The sequence below is a fragment of the Pinus tabuliformis genome, chromosome 2_1, assembly GCF_031772625.1.
Source record: "Pinus tabuliformis cultivar Carrire ecotype Pingquan chromosome 2_1, CPIR1, whole genome shotgun sequence".
Classification (NCBI taxonomy): Eukaryota; Viridiplantae; Streptophyta; class Pinopsida; order Pinales; family Pinaceae; genus Pinus; species Pinus tabuliformis.
In genome coordinates this window covers 172,596,721-172,617,788 of record NC_142299.1, presented here as the reverse complement: position 1 = coordinate 172,617,788, position 21,068 = coordinate 172,596,721, and positions in this window count along the sequence as shown.

Below are 21,068 nucleotides of genomic sequence, written 5' to 3'. Positions count from 1 at the left end.
AAAGTAACAACACAAAAGAAGATACTTGTCTGTATTTCTCACTACACATGAATCCAGTGAAATGTCTTTGCTTTATTCGATAATCCATCTTGTTGGTCCAACAGTGATATAATAACTTAGAGTCTTTGATCAAGAAAACTATAGAAATATCTAAGAATACACCCTACATACTTTGAATTTTGAATTATTTATACCAAAAATTATTACAAAATATCTCAAAACAACTTGAGATTTAATCTAGGAAATACAAATATCTTCTTGCAAGAAGATAGAGACAGCTAATGAACTGCTTCATGTTATCCCTTTTATTATGGTTGTGCTGGCCTTTATTGTTGAAATGTTAGCCTTTTAATCTGGCTTGCAGTTGTGGTGTTTCACGCTGGAGTCTTCTTGACTTTCACCCTTCAACTGATACTCTTTAAATCTGATACTCTTTGACCCTGCTACCCTGTTTTCATTTGTTTTACCTGGTTGCCTTCATTTTTACTGTGTAGTAAATTTCTACTGTAAATTTATCATAGTAAATCTGTCATTTTATCCCACCATTCTACATCTAGTAATTTCACATTCACCATTCTTCTGTAGATTTCAGCAGCCTCGGTATACTTTGAAAAATTTGGCTTGGTGAGGAACAAATGTTTTACCTCATTCTCAAGGAAAAGCAAGTTTTCAAAGGTGTCATATAATACTTTGCCTGTTGGCAGGGCTTTTATGAATGAAGAACTAGCATGTTCCTTAGCCAATTTTCTAAGTCTATCACCATAGTCCAACTGTGTCATTAGTTTATCATTGATGACCATAGGACTAGGCAGACCTTTCTCCCTCAAAATCTGAAATTTGGCCATGAACCTATCAATGGCTACCTGCATATTGTGACACTTTTCTTCCAAATTAATCATAAGGTTCCTTTTGGAAAGGACCTTCCTTATTTCTAAAATGGAAGCAGTCCTATCTTCTATATTTAGCTCTTGGAGCTCATATCTATTCTTGCTGTTGAGGAAGTGGATGAGTCTATTTGCATCCTCTGGCTTATTTGTCAACTCTTCCTTCACTTTCTGGATAGCTTCTGTAGCTATCTTTACCAAAAATTTTTGTTCAAAAATTACTTGGATTGATGGCCAAATATCATTTACAGAGTCAATGATATTGGCCCATAGCATTTCTTTGGTTTGTCCAATTGGTTTCTCCAGCATTAAATCCTTCTCTGGGCCCTTTGTGTTTCTTCTTTCTATTTCAGTTGGGCAAGTCTGCAGTCTGTTTCCAAACTTGTAACCTTTTCTCTTAACTTGTTCATTTCAGTAGCCTGGATAGACATCTCTTCCATGGCTTTGACAAGTTCTGCTGCTTTCTCTCCTGATGCACCTGCTACTGATGTAGACTCTGTTGTTGCTGGCAAGGTTGTTGCAAGTGGAGCTATAGGTGCCAAAGATGTTGCTAGTGTGGATGGCACTGCTGTGGAGACTGTGGGGATAACATTTGTTGAAGAGGTGGCCACATTTTCCTGTTTTAATTGGATCAAAGCATCCAATTCCTTTTCAGTTTCTTTAAGTTGGTCATTTAATTTCAAGACCAAGTCCATTAGTTCTTCATCCCCCTATGGGGCTTCTAGGACTTCCAGTGTTTGTGGATGCTGTAGGTGAGGTATTTTTAGCTGTTTCTTCAATGCAACTATGTCATCATTCTTCTTTTTGATAAGTTATTCTGTAGCTTTTATATCCTTGGGATCGTGTCCCAATTCAATTACTAAGTCCTATACGGACTTGATCCTTGTGTCCTTGGCCTGCGAGGAGGCCTTCTCCAACTGGAATTGTGTTGAGATGTTGTTCAGGGAGTTCTATAGCTCATGGGTAGCTATGGCTTTACCTGTCAGGGTGGAGTATATCATCTCTCTAGCCTGTTTGTGTAGCTCAATCTGGTCTATGGGATGAATATCCCTTTCCAACACTTCGAAATCTACCCTTTTGAAATCTGATGTTGTCTTTGGCTACTGGGTTATAGGCTTCATAAAGGTCATCTGCAACTTCCCCTCTTTAATGTCAAAGGTTGACATTAGCCTTGTTTGATTGGAAGGATTCAGCTTCAGATATTGTGCATATGTTTGGGCCTTAAGCCTCTCATTTCTAGCCTTGATTTCTTTATATGTTTCCTTGATATCTTAGTCTTTGTCAGCTAGCATTCTGAAAGAAGACACTTCAACATTGAGCTACCTTTCCTACATCTGAGTTTGTGATGTGGAAGGCTCTTTCATGCCTCGAGATTGAGTGGTAGGCCTACTTCTTTCTACTCCTGTATTAGTGACCTCAGCTGAGGCTTCAGTATACTCTTGCTCAAAGGCTGGATTTAGCTTTTGCCTCTTGTTTGATTCCTGCTACAAATCAGAGGTGGCTCTTCCTAAAGTGGAAGCCCCTTCTTTGTTTCTTTTTGGGATCTTCTCCTCATTCTGAGGAGTCTGCATGACTAGAGGGGTGCTCATAGTAGTCTCTGGTTCTCCTAGTACCTTCAGAAAAGAGTTGTCATCGAGCCGTTTTTCTAAATCAATAAGAGCATTCTGAACATCTACTCTGGTGCTGTCCTAGTCTACTAGGGTACCCTCCACCAATTCTGTCTGATTTGCATAAGCTTCTATCTCAGGTATGGGATGGTGAATAAAAGGTCCTAGCTTGACCTTTTGTCTCTTATTTGCGATGAATTCCAAAGGATTATATCTCCAGATAAAGCTTCTTTGGAACTTCATATTCTATAATATCAAGTTTGCCTCTTGGCCTGCCTCTCTAGAGTTGCACATGAAGGGGCCTAGTTGGTCTTTTATTTTGAAATTGGCCTTCTTCTTGGCATTGATGAAGTTTACTTCATCTGCATTGATAATTTGCCTATAGTATTCTATTGCAAACAACCTCATTGGGAGGTATCTTGGTAGTTTGTATGGTGCCAACAAGCAACCATAAATCCTGATTTCTGTATGGTTCTGGTAAAGGTACTAGTCACCAACTTTGGTTTGCTTAGACAATTGAATAACTCTCTTTATTTTTGGAATGATTATAGGAGGAGGGCTTCCAGTCAACATTGTCATGACTGGGTGTACAAATAAATCAATGAAATAGGAGTAAGAGTATGGAGACTGGTATTGGTGGATCAATGGGGTCCAAAAAATGACTAACTTGGGTTAGCCCTTGGTGTCAAGCTTTTGAAGGGTGAATGGGAACTTCTCTGATTGACAAGATAAGAACATATGGTATAGAACTGAGGAGTACTTGAAAACCCTTTCATTGCCCATTCTTGTGAACTTCTCATGCATTCTGTCAGCTATGAATGTTGCAAAGTCATAAATGGTTGCAGGAGGCTATCCTGGGGTATAGATGGACATGAAAGGAAGGATAATTTCATCAATGTACTCACTTGTGGAGTAACCCAAAACACAAGATATCATGGCTACAATATTCCAGCCCCAAGGGGAAAATATAATTGCTACATATGGAGGGGGGTCTTTAGGGATGTGCTTCTCTTCTATGATGAAGGTTTGGAACAATTAGGCCAATTTCGCAGAGCTGAGTTTGGGATATAAGTCCAACAGGCCTCTAATTGAGAGGGGAGTTAGGTTTTGCCCTGGTTGGAGCTGCAACATCTCATTGATGGACTCAACAATGATGGTGAACAGGACCTTATGGTCATGAGACAAGATGGTTCTTTGACTGGGGATGTAGCAAGCATAGTACATATGCCCAATTTCAGGAAAAATGTGGACTTGGGGGAACTGGTACTTGGGCAAATTTGACTCCCAAAGGCCAATTTCATCAGCATGGTTCAGGAACTTGTCCCTACTTTGGCAATGTACTTTGAGTAGGATCTCTATGACAGCGGTATCTTTTATCTAGAAGTCTCTGTCAGCCAGGGGAAGGTGGTCCAGGTCTAAATGAGGTGTAGTGATAGGCCTCACATCCTTTGCAATTGGGGCAGCCATACTTAGTTCTTGTGGATTTGAGTGTGGGGAGGAATTCAAATTTTTTAGGGCAATGGAGGTTTTGCAGTTTGTTTATGGTTTACAGTGTTAAAACTTAGGTGAATTTAATCTATTTACTTAGCTAACAGTGTCGAGAGGGTGAATTGACTTGGAATTTTGACAACGGAGTTAGAATTCCATGGTTAAATACCTGGAATTTGGATGAACTTGACTATAAATGGGTGGTTGAAGGTAGCTGTAGAGTTCTGTATGGTACTAGTGAATGAGTTGGATGGTCTGCAGCGTCTGTGGAGCAATGGCAGAGGTTTATGAGTAATTCGACTATTTGTAGGGGTCGCAATGACTTTCTGAATTGTCAAATGCAAAATGCACGAAAAGAGTGAAAAGAGGAGTAAACAGGCTTTTATAGGGAAAACGGTTAATTTTGGCGGGTTTCACTATTTGATGAATAGTGACAGTTTTCAGTTAAAATGGGGCAGTGGTTTTGGGAGAGCCATCGCACCGCTTTTGTGGTGCGGGTGGTATTCGGGAGGGGTCGCCCGATTCCATTCAACGCTTGACACTTAACATCAGGGGCCAGGGGGGAAACCACCTTATCGAGAGGGTAAAGGGCGGACGTCAGGCCAGCTCGATATGATTGTGGGGCGTTGGATGTGGAAGAGGGACGACCGACGATGATCGGGAGATGGGAGTTGTGTGGGGGTGAATGATGTGATTTGATAGGGGACCTGGGGACTTTAATCATTGGTGGTATGAGATTAATTTAGAGCTTATTCTCATCGGGGACTTTTTAACACATGATTAAGGACTAAGGGCAGGTCTTTTTTATAAGTTTTTTCAGGATAAGGGGTAGTAACATAGTTTATAAAATAAACTAAGGGGTGGGGCTATTTTATATAAGGGGGTTAAATATATACGGGGTAGTGGGTTTTTCGGGAATTTTAGATATTTAATTTAAAAAGTTAATATGAAGTGAAATGAGTGGAAGGGGCATTGTGCCTAGGTGTATGAAATTTTGTGTATTTTCCATATACCTAGTACTTAGGAAAAATGTATTTGATGGGTTTTTTGTACATAAAACATGTTTATAAAGGAGTTTTCCTAGGCAAAAGAACTTAACCTTAGGAAAAGGGGTTTTGTGAGGGGGATGAATGAATTATGACAAAATTTAACATCTTTCCTTCTTAAGTCATCAAGCCGAGGGTTCGGTCCCACCAGAAGTCAGAGAAATGCTCTGAGCCTTTTTGACTTAAAAACTATAGGTATTAAAGGGTGGACATCGGGCTGGACCGATATGCTTGTGGGGCATTGGATGTGGAGGAGGGACGATTGACGATGATTAGGAGATGGGAGTTGCACAGGGATGAATGATGTGATTTAATAGGGGGCTCGGGGACTTTAATCATCGACAGTATGAGATTAATTTAGAACTTATTCTCATCGGGGACTTTTTAACACAGGATTAAGGACCAAGGGTGGGTTTTTTTTTAAAGCTTTTTTAGGATAAGGGGTAGTAACATAGTTTATAAAATAAACTAAGGGGTGGGGTTATTTTATATAAGGGGGTTAAATATATATGGGATAGTGGGTTTTTCGGGAATTTTAGATATTTAATTAAAAAAGTTAATATGAAGTGAAATGAGAAGAAGGGGCATTGTGCCTAGGTGTATGAAATGTTGTGTATTTTCCATATACCTAGTACTTAGGAAAAATGTATTTGATGGGTTTTTTGTACATAAAACATGTTTATAAAGGGGTTTTCCTAGGCAAAAGAACTTAACCTTAGGAAAAGAGGTTTTGTGAGGGGAATGAATGAATTATGATGAAATTTAACACCTTTCCTTCTTAAGTCATCAAGTTGAGGGTCTGGTCCCACCAGAAGTCAGAGAAATGCTCTGAGCCTTTTTGACTTAAAAACTATAGGTATTAATATTTTTCTTATGGAAGGGGAGTTAGTGAGTGTCATGGGGGTTAAAATGAATGAGGGGATGTTAAGTAAACCAAATCGTGAACCATTGCTCTTGTTTTGTTTACCACTTGTGCATATTTAAATGATGCATTTGATACAATGAAATAAGTGCTTTCTGTATCAATTACATGACATTTCTGCAACCTTTCTACTACTTACCCACTTACTCATCCTACCATTTTTTCTTCACTTTATTTGGGTGCATTTAGACTAGCAAACCCTTATCAATCTTTTCTTTTCTTTACAAAATAAACTATCTAAGTCTAACACTATATCCTCCAAGGGCTCAGATTAAACTGATGAGCTCCTTTTATTCACTCTACCTATCTAATGATTTGCCAAAATTACACTGTTTGGTCAGATTTATTCACTACCTATGAAACATAAAATTCAAAGCATGAAATAGCCAAGTTTAAACATTTTGACTATTCATGGATTGTGGCATAAGTAACAAGCTGCACACAATCATTTATTATGCATAAAAAGTAAATAGTAGTGGCATTTTGACTTGCACACTTTCCTGGTCTCTTTTGTCTTTTGGGGTTCATATATTTCATTTTTTTGACCTATTTTCATTCTTTTTGTCCTTTGATTATTCTTTTAGGACATACCCTCTTTACATTTTTTAATTTTTTAATATGGAAAACATTTGCAGAAAGCAAAGGTATGTACAATATTACAAGGCTTAACCTTAGTCAATCAAAATTATGATTCCTATTTGTATAGGAACCTAACAGCAGCTACGTTGATGTTCAGGACTATGCAAAGTGAAAAAACTTACAAGAATGAAGGAAAAAAGGGTCGAAGTATAGTCCCCTGATTTCGCCTCTGCGAGGTGACGAAGAAGGGATAGTGAAGGTTTCTCCACGAAGTGCTATTCAGTTAATAAGACAAGGATTCCCATGAATACCACCTCCACCCACACCACCTCCAACTTCACCACCCTCACCTCCAAGTTCACCTGTACCACCTCCACCTCCACCGTGGTTTAGTATGAAAAATACACTGAAGTTACCTATGTTCAAAGGCTTGGGAAATGAGGACCCGTACCAATTCTGGTTCATTGTGAGGGTTCTATGGGAAACTCAAGGTGTTACAGATGATCATATAAAGAAGGTGACACTTGTTAGTGCTCTACAAGATCGCGTGCTAACCTGGTATATTAAGTACTCTAACAATAACCCGAATGCTAGAGTAGCAGACATCCAGGTAGCACTAAATAGGGACTTTAGTAGGCCCAAATCTAAGGCGCAGTCAATTTTGGGATTCAAAGAGCTCATGATGCAACCAGGCGAGATGCCTTAGGAACTGGATCAGAGGCTGAAATGTACAATCCGTGAAGCCAACATGAATTTGACAGATGGACAACATCGCAAGTGGTTTGTGGCTTCGCTACTACCACACTTAAGGAGTGCACTGTCGCAGCAGAAGATAACAACTCAGGAAGAGCCCTTCGAGATTTCCACGAGACTACATGAAACTCTAATGCAAGATCCTAATCTAGGAGTTCAGCAGATCCATGCATAGCTGAAGAATTTGTGCCCTGAGATGCAAAGTATAAAGTAGGATAGGACGCTTCGACCAGAGGTACGGGAGGAGGTATGGTGCTTGAAATGCAAGAGTCAAGTCATGACAAAGACCATTGCTTGGTATTTGCAAACTATATTACACGAGGAGGACCGATGCCTTTAAGGCTAGAAGCTCAAGTAGGACCTAGCGCAGGGCCTGCATTATGGTGCGCTATCTGCCAGGTAGCTAGAAAACATGACACATATAACTGTCACTTGCTACAAAAGTTTGTACAGACACCACAACAGTTGTTCTGCAACTTTTGTAGGTTGGTAGGGCACGATGAGCGTACTTGCAGGACATATGAACTAATGATGGATAGAACTCCCACCTATATGGTTTAGGCCAAAACACAACCCCTTAACCAGAGCACAGGGATGGCACGGACAGGATTTCAGGGGCGCGAAAGAGGCCGAGGTGGAGGAGGACTTGGCAGAGGTCAAGGAAAGTTGATTTGCTACAATTATGGAGGATCAGGACACTATGCCCGCAATTGCACTAATCCAACGTGTCCCTCGTGCAAGTATTTCACACTGTTTGATCATGAAACAGAAGGCTGTCTTATGCTGATAGCTAGGATATGTGACATAGGGGCGCTACCACCTCCGCCGACTCAAAACCTGCAGATGATGAGGTCTCAGCCATGCGAGGAAGTTCCAAACATAAATATAGTGCTTAGAAGTGGAATCGTGATAGGAGATGACAAGGGGAAACAGCCAGAAGACAATACATGGGTTCGAAAATCCCCAACAAAGGAGGCTGAGTTCGATTTGGAGCACGCTCGTGAAGCCTTCATGGAAGCTAAGAAGAGCTTCACTAAGGCCTCCACCTCAGGAAGAAAGGATAAGCCTGAGCTGGAGATGGACCCCTCTATGCTCACAACTTTCCTGGAAACCTGTATGAATTTACTTCATGACAGTGTGGCTGTGAAAGGGTTATAAGAGTTCATCAAAAGATTTGCTGGAACCACGCCAGGTGAGCTGTGCGTAGTACAAAAGATTGGCAAGAATAAAACAAGGATGGGACGGGAGATGAGACTAACCGCATAGATCGGAGAGTATGAAATGGATCATGTCATTTTAGACCTGGGGTCACATGTAATGTCCTACCAAAAAATACTTGGGAGTGAATGGGGAGACCTGCACTGCAATGGTCGTCGATTCAGCTAAGGATGGCGAATCAGCAGAAAATCATCCCCATGGGGCAGCTACAGGGGGTGACCGTGGATATTGAGGGAGTGAGCATGCTGGCTGACTTTTAAGTAATAGAGATAGTGGATGACAACAATCCCTATCCTACGTTCCTGGGAATTGATTGGGTTACTGATATGAACGGGGTAATCAATCTGAAGAAGCTAAAGATGATCTTTGAGAAGAAATCACTGCGTGTAATAGTACTCCTCGATCCTACTGAAGGATCGTGCTATACTGAACTTGTCCACGATTATGAGAGTGATGACGACCTGGACTGTATCTATAAGATAACAACATGAGACCAAGATTTGGTGAATCACACCATGGATGGACGGATTAAATGGGATTGCGAAAGTTCTTGCACTTCGGACTCCGATGAAGAAATAGAACGTTGGCAGAATCAGTTACATGAAGTAACTACGTTGAATTGCAACATGATGACCCAGTCATTGCATTGTGTGTCATCATAGGTAAGAAATCTACCTACTTATGATGGTCTAAATGAGGTAGATATATTTTTGGATGCATTTGAAAGGGAGGTACCAGAAAAGCAACACTTCTAGGCCTTGGACTGGGCACTACGTGCTATGCCTGTAAGATGGTGGGGTATGCACAAGGGAAGCTTTGATGATTGGCGCAAATGTAGGAGGATGATGAGAACATGATTTGGGAAGCCTAAGATGCGAATGACAGACAAGTATGATGGGCAGAATGATCCGCGTGCGGATTTGGCCAAATGGACCCAGGCTTATGGAGAAAAGCCCCAGGATGAGTGGGTGCACCTATTTTGTTATACCCGAGATGTTATCCCAATGAATTGTTATATAGAAATAGACCTCCGCCATGGGATAGGCGAATGGGATATCCTACGCAAAGGACTCATGATGACATTCAGTTTTGAGGACGGGTTTGACAGTATTGATGAAGTGCTATAAGAAGTGAAAGCAACAATCTTTAGGATACCGCAGGCTCCTTTAGACCTGACTTGGCCTGAATGGGCTACTCAGCTAAGTCGCACGCTGGAATGTTATAATGTAACTACTGAAGAAGAGGACAAGGATTCACAAAAGATTAACATTCCAGAAACAGAAGGTCACCGAGAGGTTCAAGGACCATAGATTGAGAACCCTGATATAACTGTGCCATTGAAAACAAAACAAGTAAACAATGGTACAGAGGCAGAACCAAAATTCACGAAGATTGGAGGCTACTGGGACGATGTGACGGTGGACAAGGTCATTGAACTGCTTCATGAATACCAGGAATTATTCCCTACCAAGTTCATGGATCTGAAAGGAATAATCGGGGACCTAGGAATGATGAAGATCACGTTAAAACCTGACGCGAAGCCAGTTAAGTGAAGGCCTTACCGTCTCAATCCGAAATATAAGGAGAAGGTCCACTTCGAGCTAGACAAGATGCTCATGGCAGACATCATTGAGACTATGGAGGAATCTAATTGGGTAAGCCCAATGGTGGTGCAAGAGAAGAAGCAGAAGGATGAGATAAGGATATGTGTGGATTTCAAAAAATTGAATGACGCTTGTGTGCATGATCCTTTCCCAACTCCATTCACGGATGAAGTGTTGGACAATGTGGGTGGCCAGGAAGCATATTCCTTCATTGATGGGTTCTCTAGGTACCACCAAATCAAAATCGCGCTGGAGGATAGGAGCAAGACAACCTTCACAACTGAGTGGGGTTGTTTTCAATACACTGTAATGCCGTTTGGATTGAAGAATGCGCCTGCAATATTTTCGCGCGTGGTTGTTGCGACATTCAAGGAATTTATTCATAAGTACCTGGAGGTATATTTTGATGACTAGACTATATTTGGGATGGTTAAGCGCCATGTAGAAAGATTGCGCCTGATGTTGGATGCCTATCGAAGATACCAGATCACGTTCAATCTCAAGAAGTGTTTGCTTTGCGTTCCATTTGGGAACCTATTGGGGCACGTGGTTTGTAGACAAGGGTTGATGGTAGACCCCGCGAAGACCGCGGTGATACTGAACTTGGAAGTGCCGAGGAGTGTGAAATAGTTGCACACTACTCTGGGACATATGGGATATTACAGAATGTTTATCAAAAGTTATGCCCAGATCACCATGCTTATGGAAAAAGTGTTGAAGAAGGATGTCGCGTTTTGTTGGAACGATGACTGTAAGAAGAGCTTGGATATATTGAAATAAAAGATGGTTACCGTGCTGATTCTAGCCTTTCGAGACTGGAAGAAAGAGTTTCATGTACATGTCGACGCTTCATGTATAGCGCTTGGAGCAGTACTGACACAGGCTGGTGGAGAAGGCTTAGACCATCCTATCACATTCACAAGCCGCAGATTATCCAAAGCAGAGAAGAACTATTCCACCACTGAGCGCGAGGGGCTAGCTATGGTGTATGCGCTCCAGAAGTATAGGCACTACTTGCTAGGAGGCCATTTTTATATGTATACGGATCACTCTGCGCTGAAGTACCTAGTCAATAAGCTTGTGTTGGGGGGGAGAATCTACATATGGCTCTTATTGTTTCAGGAGTATGATTTTAAAGTTGTTGTGAAGCCTAGATGATTGAACGTGGGACCAGACCATCTATCGCGCATCGAAATGGGGGAGGAACCTACTAACTTGGAAGAAGGATTTCCTGATGTGTAGCTATTTGTAGTGCATGTCATGGATGGTAATTTTGAGGATATAATCCACTTCCTAACAACAGGAACTGCACCAGAAGGATACACTGTCTAGCAAAAGAAGGAATTAGTGGTGCGCGCGACTGATTTCTCTATCATTACTGGGCATCTATACAAGATGGGGACTAATGAGATATTGCGATGGTATGTACCTAAGTTTGAAAGAAGCAACATCCTCGTGGACGCTCATGGGGGCGCCGTGGGAGGACATTATGCAGGGAGAGCAACCGCGCAGAAGATTCTTCGCGTAGGGTTGTGGTGGCCAACCCTTCATCAGGATTCAAAAGCATATTGTAAGGCGTGTGACGTATGTCAAAGAACGAGAAGGCCATCGCAAAGGGATGAAATGCCTTTGAATCCACAAATGATGTTGCAACCCTTTGAGAAGTGGGCGATAGATTTTGTAGGACCCATTCAGCCACAAGGGAAGACAAGAGCAAGGTACATTATCACTGCAACAGAGTATTTGACTCATTGGGTAGAAGCGCAGCTGGTGAAGGATTGCATGGGCAGGCTACCGCAAAGTTCCTATTTGGGCATGTATTGATGTGATTTGGATGTCCGAAGATCTTGATGCGTGATCGTGGTACGCGATTCTTGAATGAGATGATCAACACACTAAAGGAGGAATTTTAGGTATATCACCAGAAGAGCACACATTATCACGCGCACGCTAATGAGATAGTGGAGGCATTTAACAAAGTGATCGAAGATGCGCTGACCAAGGTTTGAAATGCTCAATGAAGTGATTGGGATCGACACATACCTGTAGTACTGTGGGCTTATCAAACGACATGCAAGAAATTGACGGGACAAACCCCTTTTAGTCTTGTCTATGGTGTGGAAGCAGTAATGCCTATGGAATACATCGTCCCTAGTCTGCACATAGCAGTGCTCATAGGTATGACAGATCATGGAGCCTTGGAGGAGAGGCTTGCGCAGCTGGATGAGCACGAAGAAGAAATATTTTTGGTTGGATTTCACCAGTGGGTCCAAAAGTAGTGCGAAAGGGCATGTCATGATCGGCACATCAAGATGCGTACATTTGAGGTAAATGACATGGTTTTGTTATATGATAGTAAGTTCGATAAGTTTCCAGGGAAATTCAGGATGCACTGGTTAGGGCCTTATGTTATTAAGGATATTAGCGACGAGGAGCAGTACATCTAGTCAAGTTAAATGGAGAACCCTTCCCAGGAAAGTTGAATGGCAGTCACTTGAAGCCATACACCGGCAGTCCGGCCATGTGACTAAATGAAAGTAGCATAGTCTTAGCATTCTAGGCAGCTGAAAGGAGGCGCAGGACTATAAACTACACTGCTCAGGGTGGGGAGTTGCACGATTGGAAGATGGTGCGAAGCACGGATGTGTCACTGGGTCTGCGGAAGCGCGAAGGGAGTTGCACTACCCAGGGAGAAATCACGTAGGTTGGTTGGAAAGTGACCGTTAAAGTCATTGTTCATGAAAAGGCGGCAGAAGTGAGGCCAAATGGAGTGGGCGGCTGGCATTTAAGATGAAATTTATGGCTTAGATCCTTGATAATATACCGCCAATCCGGAATTAATGAACCGATTTTGGGGGGAATGGTCGGATTTGAATTCAAAATGCCCTATAAATTACAAGTGGCTACCGAGCAAAAAACACTTGGCATTTTGAGAATTGAGTTGTTGCGCTTTCAGGTGCACATGAACTGTGAATTTTTTCAAGATCTGATAGCGAGTTTGGCATTTGAACAATTGTCAATAGAGACACATGCAGTAGTGAATAGCATCATGTCGACCCGCACAGAAGCTATGAACACCGAAGGAGTGGAAACTGAGGAAAATGTGTAGGAAATTGATATGGGGGCCGAAGTAGCTACCCCGGAAGTGGCCGAAGTATTGGTGAAGATCCCTAAATCCCCATGAATGCGAAGACTTAAGCCAACCCCAACCAAGGAGACCATGAAAGAAAAGAAGGGCAAGCAACCTACCATACTGGTGCGCACATCACCAAGACGAAACCCACCAAAGCCCACTGCCCAGGAGAAAGGCAAGGCTATAAACCTAGAAGCAGAAGAGGAGGATATCAAAGACATCCCCATGGACGATGAGGATGTGGGAGTGGAAATAGAGGAGGTTGAAGCCCAGGGTGCGGACCTTATTACACAGTTGCCGGAGTATGTCCCTCCACACAAGCCTAAGTCCAAGGTCCCAAAGGACATTGATGAAAGTAAGTCTCCCCTACAAACCCCTCTGCTACCGGATGAAATTGCTTTTGACGGTATGCGTTTGGCATGGGTATCGATCTTGAAGCTCGAAGACTGGGACTTGGTGGACCACGAGAATTTTCCACACCTGGCAACCAAATAGCTAATGTGCCGCATAGACACGAATACAAGGATGACTTCACTAGAGCCACAGAAATGGCTCAGAGGAGTAGAGAAGGTAGGATTACTCAATCTGCTCAGGGTGCCACACTATAACCACAACCCCGTGGCAATGTTGGTCATCAAGCAGCTGCTGTGTTTGGTGCATGATGGGTGTCTATGGCTAGAGGAGCCAATACCCATCACTGATATGTTGATTCACTACATAACGTGCCTACCATATACAGGCGAAAATCCAGAAATGATCCTTCGCGGCAAGGGTGGCAAGCAGGCGCTTGCAGAATCAATGAAAGAAAAGTTAAAACTGGTAAAGAAGCTGCACGGTTACACTATATCTAGCATTTGTGACCCCACTGTGAAGGTGGCAACGCAGATCCTTGTAGGGAAGGTGATGTCGAAGTGTTGCACTGATGAGGTACCGAAACTTGTCGCCACATTCTCACAACAGTGCGTAGAAGGAGTCCAGTTTAACTGGTCAAACTCCTTCGCGGAGAGTTCCTGGCGAACTGCCACAAAGCGTAAGAGCAAAGCAAGACCTTCCACTACGCGTGGCTCTTGCTATCAATTGTGCTGGTAGTGTGGGAGCTACTAGAGGAGAGCTAGTTCCCCTTGGTCATGCCAGACCTTCCTAAAGAAGCGAAGTATGCTTCGTTGTGGATGACCAAGGATGCGGAGCGAGTTCGGGATAGCAAGATCTTCTGTTTCTTTATGGAAATGAATATCAGTATGGCTATCAATCACAAGCTGCAATTTTCACCCACGGTATACACTAACCTGCAGAGCTATGCTAAATTTAAAGCTGATTTGCATCAGATATCAATTAGGGCACGAAATGATCCTATGTAGAAGTGGTACGATTTGTTGTACCTAGCCATAGATGATGACATCGATGCAGTGTTGGATAAATGGCTGGTGGAGTGGCGCACCACCACGGAATTGGTAGTGGGTGGAAGCAAGTCCACTGCACAGAAGAAGAAGGAAGAGGGCAAGCTAAAGATGGCGTAGCTGGTTGAAAAGAGGAAAAATGAGGCTGCTAAGAAGGCCCAAGCGGAACAGGCAAGAAAGGAGGCAGGAAAAAGGACAGGTGGCACAGAGCAAGGCTTTGACAAAGGTGTGTGGTCACCTTCACCTAAGTCCAAAGAGGAGGACACAAAGAAGCACGATGTGGACTCTCAGGAGACGTCCGCCCGCATTAAGCGCCTGAGAGAGCTGGAGAAGGGAGGGTCCAAAAATAAATCTAAGGCAACCAAGACCTCGCTGGACCCCATCACATTGACGGAGGGCGACTTATATGACATCGGTGACACAGTCATAGATGTCACCACGGAGGCCCTACAACAATTTGAAAAGTAGCAGCAGATCATCCTAGGGGCCATCCGGACTGAGCTGTAGGAGTTACATACCCATGTGACACAAGCTGGTACGTTATCCACTAGCTTGGCTATCGACACGTCAGAGGCTACCAATATGATATGCACGAAGGATTCCATTGTGATAGTGCTACCAGATGGAGCATTGACCATGGAAAATGAGGCTAACAAACCCATTGTCAATGCCTCGAAAGGAGTTGGAATGAACCTGGAAGTGCTTCCGTGTGAAGCACTCCACCTCTTGTAGGATGGAGTAATTGTAGAGCTGAGGGCCCGCGAGCACCGCACCCTCCAGGTGATCAGTGAACAAAAGATAAACAACGAGCAGATGGCCCTATAGAGGAATGCTTCCATCGCCGCTGAGGCCGAGGCGACCAACCAGAGCAAGAAGATCATATAGGTCATGGAGGAGGCTTGCAGAATGGTCCTAGAGTTGGCCATTCTGGAGGAGGAGCTAGTTGAGGTTGGCATCTGCAAATTGGCCACAGAGGTGCGCGACACTCAGATAGAGATGACGTGGATTCAGTTGGAGCTGAGCCTATAGATTACAGAGCTCTAGTTGGGGGCCCAACCTTCAACATTGCTAGAGGTAAAGGAACAACGGGCGGTCGCTGTCACAGAATCAGTCACGATAGTGGAGAGTGTAGTAGTAGACTGCACACAGTTATTCAAATAATCGTTTGAGGTCCTGTTCGGCTTGCAGGAGGACCCCAACATCTAGAGGCTAGAGACCGAAGCGCGCAAACTCTAGCAGCACTATGATGAAGTTAAGGGTATAGCATGAACCATCGTGCTAACACAGCGGTTAGCCAAGCTATAGGAAGCCAAGTAGCTGAAGGAACAAGTGGATGCAGCACTGCATAAGGAAGCAGTGCTGAGGGCATGACTAAAGCCCTGACTGGAGGAAGCTTACACAGTCACATGAAACATTGAAGGCAAGCTTGCGACTCTGCAAGCGACTCAACAACAACTTTAGGCCGATAGCGCAGGGGCAGTAATGGAGAAAATAGTTGAAGATATTCGAGCCTACCGAGTGACTCGAGGGTGAGTCATGATGTTTGTGTTGGGGGCCTGTTGGGAGCGAGATCCCCCAAGGGTAGTTTTGGGGCTAAAAGCCCATGTTAAGTCAATTTTTGCAATAGAACTGTAAATTCTCCACATTTTGTGGTCACAGAGTGCGAAGGTGTCATGTGTCAAAAAGGGTAGTCCGCTGTTGGCTTATTGGGCCCTGACCTAAGTTCAGAAAGGTTATTAGCCAAACAAATCCCGCAGCTACTGGCCCTTTCGGCAACAGCCCGCGGAGCATGGACTGAGGTCTCACCAGAGGTAGTAGGGGAGGGTGCTAGAACCAGGTTTCCACACCCTTGGGATGTCTTGATGTGGTCTGGAGGGGTCATGAACCGTTCTGTGGCCTCGTGCCACTCTGGGTAATTATCAGACTTCTGCGAAGATCTGCATGGGTGTACTTGCTTATTAATGGAATTATTAGAGATCTGATCTTCTTGTTATAGTCTTTAAGAAATAATTTAAACTTAAGACCCTGTGCGTGCAATTATAAAGAAAGATATAAACCCATATAATAGATCATGCATAAATTCAGAATATAAGCAACAGACAGATCCGCAAGAGATCACACAATGATTCAGAAACAACTAGATCCACCTTGCGCACTTAGCTGCAGGGGTCCACACACACAGCTGCGGACTCTACCAGGCCTCTGCGCACATAGCTGCAGAGCCTCTATCTCTCTACTAACTCCCTTGACTCAAAATTACAGACGCTCCAAGACTTCTTGCTTCATAAACCCATTACATACTAGATCAAAATAATACCTACCAGAAACTGACTTCTAACCATAGAGCCTTGCTCTATTTATACATTTCCATGGTCTGCGGACCATGGGCAAGCTGACTCATTTTACATTATTTTTGGGTGGACAACCCTTTGACTTGACTCATTACACTTCGCACTTTGTGCATCTCGTGGAGTCTTTACCATACCTTTACCCAAAATTGCGGGCTTTGAGCCCTAAAACTGTTACGCGGGGTCTTCACTTCCCAACAAGCCCCCAACACAATCATCGTGACTCGGCCCGAGTCACTCAGCTGGTGCGACAATCTTTGCGCGGAGGTCAGTCAGCAACTTCTGTGCTTCACTTGTACTTACAACAAACTCTTGCGCCATCCAATGTAGCTGTTCAATGTGGGCCGCCGACACATCAGTCTCTGTTTCAGCTACTTTGTCGGGTGCATATTCTACCTACATGCGTGCCACCTTGTGCTCGATAGTGGTGGAAACCGCGAATGCCTCATCAAGCCATGGCTGGAGACATTCTTTAATCACTGCTTCCTTCTGTTAAGCAGCATCATCTTGTATCTTCAAGGCTTGGGCCTCCCTCATCTTGGCCAAGCGCTATGTAATAGCAACCATCTGCGCGGTTCCTCTGACATTATCATAGGTGTTAACACCCAGGTTGTTCCCTTTGACTCCTGAGGGAATACGGCCGGGGTAACCACTAACCAAGCTTTGGATTATAGGTTCTAGCCTACCTATAATCAGAGAGGGCTCTCTCTTTAAGATTTATCTCTGTTTTGTGAAGGTTTTAGGCTAGTTATGAGTTCAGTTTTTGTTTAAGGTTTTGGTTGAATGATGTATTTTAGTACCTAAAATGAGATCTTCAGACAGTTTTAGTCCATTGGGCAATGGAGTCTATGGCTGTAGGTTGTTTGAAACGTTGAGTGGGATTGTCTAAACTGTAGGGCCATTTAAATATTCCATGGAACAAACTTAAAATTGTGGTGATGAAATATGATTAGTCAGTGGAAGGCAATTAAGAATTTTCCGCTAAACTGGTGGTGTGAGAAAGAGATATATTGCACAGGAGCAGGCTTGAATTCCTGAACAATGATCACTGTGAAAATTATAGTCTGAAGGTGCAGCAATTAAGAATTACACTATCATAACTATAACTGAGGAAAACATTCATAACAGCATAGATTGAGTCCAGGGTATTCCATGAATAAATCCAGAAGCTATTCTTTTTCTTTGCTATTAAACTGCAGAACATAGAACATGAATGGGTTATGAAGGAATGAAACACATAATGAAAAGGTTAAAGAAAACTTATTGTGTCATGAAATAAACAGGGATCCTGTAACATTCGGCAAGCACACCACAACGCATCAAACAACCCAAAACTTTCGAAATTCCATACGCTCTTTGTATTAAACTCTGAACATTTACAACATAGGATGTCTTCAAGAGAAAAAATCAACCACCCGCAAGCTTATGCGAGGGGGAATATATACAATCAGTTATACAAAAATATCTGAACTGCTGAGTCACTTGATAAATAAATACGCTCTAGTAATTGCCTCTTCTAGAGTGCCCTCTTTCCAACTTAATAAATTGGCATATTTCTCAATATGAGGCAAACTGATGTGGTCATAGCTACCCAATCTATATTTTACCCTCTTGAGAGAAATGAAATGGTTAGGGTCATAAGGCACCCAACAGAAACTAGTTTGCAACTGGAGGGCTTGTAGCATGCCATCTGCTTCCTTCCATCCCTCCTCCCTTATGTTGTAAAGAAAAGGGCCTAGCTGGTTCCTTACCTTTAGTTGCACTTTCTTGTTTTTACTATGGAAATGGACCTGGTCTGCATTTCCAAACTGTCTGAAATACTCCAAGGCAAATAGTCTCATAGGGACATATCTTGGTAGCCTATAAGGGTTCAACTCACAGCCATATATTCTGATCACTGTATGGTGTTGGTAAAAGTACCAATCACCAATGCTGTAGGCCTTCGAGAGATGGAGTATTCTTTGCATCTCATCGGTCAATCTCGGAGGAGGGACACCAAATAACAAGGTCATAGCTGGATGAATGAAGAGGTCTATGAATTCACAGTATGTGTATGGTGAACAGGAGGTGTGATGAAAAACTGAAGTCCAAAATACTACAGACCTTGGATTTCCCTGGGCATCAAGTTTCTTGAGAGGAATTGGGAAACTGTCAGGTTGATAAAATAAGAACAAATGATAGATGTATGAGGTGTATCTAAACATCTTCTCCCTCTCTAGATTCATCAGTTGCTCATGAATCTTATTGGCAATGTATTCAGCATAGTCATAGTGTACAGCAGGAGGCTTTCCAGGAGAAAATATGGACAGCATGGCCATAATGGTGTCATCAACATCCTCAATTCCCTTGTACCCCAGGACATAACTGATCAAGTCCACAAGCATTTTTCCCAAGTCATTGAGATATGGATTTCCAATAGGAGGTGTTCTCACAGCTTCAGAGCTTGGCTCAATAAATAACTGATTAATCTTGATGACCTGGGCACTGGAAAGCTTGCCCCCCTTGTTTAATAAGTCCATCATGGAGAGAGGAGTCAATGGTCTTGCAGTGTGAAAGTGCAGCATCTCATTTATGGCCTCAGGGGTGATATGGAACAAAACTGAACCTGTGGGACTAAGAACAGCTCTTTGACATGGATCATAGCATTCACAACATCTATGGATCAAGTCTGGAAGGGGATTGACTTGAGGAAGGTTAAAAATGGGCAAATTGGAGTCCCAAATTCCTAAAATATTAGCTCCACTGAGGTGTTGAGCCTTTAACTCATTCAGCATATGGATGTTAAATTTGGAATTCATTGAGAATGTCTCTATCATCTGATAATCTTTATCACCGAGGGCCTTCCATTCTAACTCTCTCTGTGGGGCATTCAGAGGTGGGACATTTAATGCTACTGGTGTTTCCATGGCTAATTAGGACTCTGATTTGTACTGGAACTAGTGTTACTGGACAGAGCAACACAGAGGGGTATTTTGCGAGAGAGAGGCGAATTGCAGAGGAAAAGAGGGTAACTGGTAGTGAAAACAATTGAAATACTGCAAAGAGGATTGATAGAACAAATGCCAGGACTAGTAAAACTATCTTCACGGTGAATTAGTGCAGCACGGGTCTTAAGTTCACGAATGCGCGAACTGACTGTGAATGTAGGAAAATTTGGCTAAATGCGGGTTCTGCAGATGAATTTCGACCCTACAACTGAAAATAAAGCTGGTCACCGGGGATTTGCTAGTAAATACACCGTTATTCACTCTTTTTAAGCTAGCTTTGGAGAATTATGGACAAAACCAGGCGCGAAGGGAATGATTTGGATAAATACCTTGTGAATTGCGGGCAATGGTTACAAATGCAGGTAGATTGGAAGCACCCACGGTCTTTGTATCGATTTCTGCAGGTTGGCGACAGAATGGTCGTAATTCGCATGCAGAGGGGAGCAATAGTTCTTTAGGCAAAAGTGACAAAAACATGATTTTTGGCGAAAATATGGACTTTTTGGGTCATTGGCACTTTTTTCGGATGACGTCATCAGGTGGGGTCAGGTACGGAAGGACGACGTGGCGGCCTGTGAGTGGTCCACGGGGACTGGTGAGGTGGCAGACAGGTCGGAGCATTGGCGGATGGGGGCGCTGATGCGGCGGCGAGGTGGCGTGACGTGGGCATGACTGGTCAGCAGAAAACCAGAAGTGGTAAGCAGTAAGATCTCGGACCGCTCTGGATACGGTCGCGGTATTGTCAGAGGGTGGCCTGAACAAATTTGGGGGCGACGTGTGGCAAAGGCCTGACGTCACCCTCTGACAATTTCTCGGGAGGTAACTTTCGGTCATCGGGGCCGACCCGATATGGATATGGGTCGTCGGATGGGAAAGCCCAGATCCGACGGTCGACGGGTCAATAAGATGGCAGGACAATACGGCAGCAGGTGGAGGTAATAAAATAATATTATTTGGTGAAATACGTGCCCGGTGGAACATTACAAAAGTGGGTTTTTTAACTGTGTTACGGGTGAAATGGGTTATGCACAGGTTTATTTACAAAACCGAATTAATGTTATTTATCCAAGCAGATCTTGGATTAATCCCAGGATTAATTTAT